Source organism: Schistocerca cancellata, chromosome 8 (genome assembly GCF_023864275.1).
Source record: "Schistocerca cancellata isolate TAMUIC-IGC-003103 chromosome 8, iqSchCanc2.1, whole genome shotgun sequence".
NCBI lineage: Eukaryota > Metazoa > Arthropoda > Insecta > Orthoptera > Acrididae > Schistocerca > Schistocerca cancellata.
The window spans coordinates 312,452,157-312,454,930 of record NC_064633.1 but is presented as its reverse complement, the minus strand read 5'-3'; the positions used below and the strand labels follow the sequence as shown (position 1 = coordinate 312,454,930).

The window sequence follows — 2,774 nt, the reverse complement described above, 5'->3', positions numbered from 1 at the left end:
GAAATGGACAAAAGAAAGATACAAAACCCTGAGATCAACTGGGACGTTGTCAGACTGATGTCTTAATGCACTGTCTGATCAGAAGTACCTGGACATCAATTAATGGACATAAATATGGAGTGGGTCTACTCTTCTCATTCGTGACCGCTTGAACTCTGCTGGGGACACTATCAAAGATGTGTCTGAATGTGTGTGTGTGGAGAATGGCAGCCGATTCTTCCAGAACAGAAACTAGAGAAGGTAGCGATGTTTTACGCTGGAGTATGGAGCGAAGTGGGTGTTGTATTTCATACAAAAGGTGCTCCATTAAGGTTCAGATTGGGATATTGGGCAGACCAGTCCAGGTCAGGAATGTTATTCTCCACAAACCATTCTCTCACAGTTGCCGCTTTATGACACAGTGCACTGTCGTGCTCATCCAAATAATCGTCGTCTCCAAACTACTCCTTTACTGAACGCAGTATGCAAAGCTGTAAAATGTATTCATATCCTTCCGCAACGCTAACCACGAAAACAAAATCCATACCGTATAGCACCACCTTCACCATAATTAACTGTTGGCACTGCATATGGTGGCCGATAACGTTCTCCAGGTATTCGACAAACCAAAATCCTTTTATCGGTTTGCCATAGAGTATGGCGTGGTTCATCACTTCAGAACACTCGTGTCCAGCCATCCGCTGTCCAGCAGCGTTGCTCTTTAGACCAACTCAAGCTTCGCTTAGAACTGACTGCAAAAATGTGTGGTTTATGAGGACATGCTGGACCACTGTACAACATTCTTTTTAACTCCCTATGCACAGCCGTTGTGATGACTGGACAGGTGGCAGCACTTTGGAATTCAGGGTGACCCTTCCAGCTGATTTTTTACAAACGCGCTCCGCAGTGCTCGACGGTCCCTGACGGTAAATACATCAAGTGTGTCTGGCCTTGCTTTAGCTGTACTTTGTTCCTTCACGCCAACAGCCTTACCGCAGTGGTAGCACCGGTTCCCGTCAGATCACCGAAGTTAAGAGCTGTCGGGCTGCGCTAGCACTTGGATGGGTGACCATCCGGTCTGCCGAGCGCTGTTGGCAAGCGGGGTGCACTCAGCCCTGCGAGGCAAACTGAGGAGCTACTTGATCGAGAAGTAGCGCCTCTGTTCTCGTAAACTGACCTACGACCGGGAGAGCGGAGTTCTGACCTCATGCCCCTCCATAACCGCATCCGGTGACGCCAGTGGGTGAGGATGACATGGCGACCGGTCGGTTCCGCTGGGTCCACCAGGGCCTGTGGACGGAGTTAACGTTTACGTTGTTTCTTCACGTTTCCAATCGCAATCACGCCAGCAACAGTGGGTGTTGGGCAATTTTAGAAGGTTGAAACGTTTCTGATAGATTTGTTACTCAGGTGACATTCAGTGATTAACCCACTTTCGAAGTCAGTGAGCTCTCCTGACCGAGCCATTGTGCTGTTACTGCTTCTCCACTGACAACACAATACGACCCGCCTTCTTATGTGCAGGAGTGTCTGCCCTTCTTGACATCTAGCGGTCAATTCCGTATTACACAGTGGTATCAGGATATTTTTTATGAGACAGTGTATAGGCAAGAGTCGATCTGGTGAGGTACAGTAGAAATCTGAGGGTGGATACCATTCAGCTTTCCGTGAGTGCTTTTTTGGTTTCATGGACGACCTGTAGCACAATGACTATTAATTATGAAACTACACAGTAGCCACTGCTAAAGTGGGGCAAAACGCATCGGCTTTGGATTCTAGAGTAGTGGACGAGCAAAATGTGGGGTGAAAAATTCCGTATGACCTTGCGATAGTTAAACTGACACGAATTTGTCAGGTGAGTCCCTTCCCTGAGTGCATCTCAACGCTGTGAAATAAGGCACTGGGTATACTATGGCACAGTCCAGCATTTCGTGCATAATATTCCGTCCATAAGCTCTAGTTCTTCAAACCAAGCATTTTTCAAGTATTGCAGAGAAGTTAAAGCAAAAATTCTCCAAACAAATATAACACCTGTAAATAATGTCACACTAAATACAATGATGTTACTTCCAACCACAGAGGTTAAAGTCCATAAAACTGTTCAAAAACTAAAAAATAAAAAGTCAATAGGCTTAGATGAAGTACCAATGAGATTATACAAGGTCCCTTAACAAATATAATAAATGAATCCTTCACATCAGTGACATTTCCAGAGCAGTTAAAACAGGCAAGAGTTGTACCTTTGCTTAAGAAAGGTACTACAGAAGACATAGAAAATTACCGGCCCATTTCCCTGCTGTCACAATTCTCAAAAATAATAGAAGCAATTATGAAAGACAGATTAATAAATTATCCAAATAAATACAATCTTTTAAGCGAATCACAGTTTTGTTTTCGAAGTGGCAAAAATATGGAGTCAGCCATAGTAGAATTCACAAAGGTTGTAATTATGCTCTTGACAAAGATGAGTGTGTCACAGTCATATTTTTGGATCTCTCTAAGGCCTTTGATACAGTTGACCACAAGATTCTATTAAATAAATTAGAAGCATTAGGAAGGAATAAGAGAGATAGCTAATGACTGGTTTCGATCAGGTAGGGTACAAAGAGCAGAGATAACACATACTTCAAATTGATCTAATCGTTTAGTAAAACACTTATCAGAACCAAAATACATTGATATAGGCGTTCTGCAAGGTAGCATATTAGGACCAATACTATTCCTGATATACATCAATGACTTTCCCATTAGTGTTACTCATGGTGAAAAAATTCTCTTCGATGATGGCAGCAATA

General features: G+C 43.4%; 1 pseudogene; it reads left to right on the top strand.

The window, feature by feature from the left end:
* Positions 1-958: 958 nt before the first annotated feature.
* On the top strand, positions 959-1,076 carry LOC126095836 (5S ribosomal RNA; annotated as a pseudogene).
* The last annotated feature ends 1,698 nt before the right edge of the window (positions 1,077-2,774 follow it).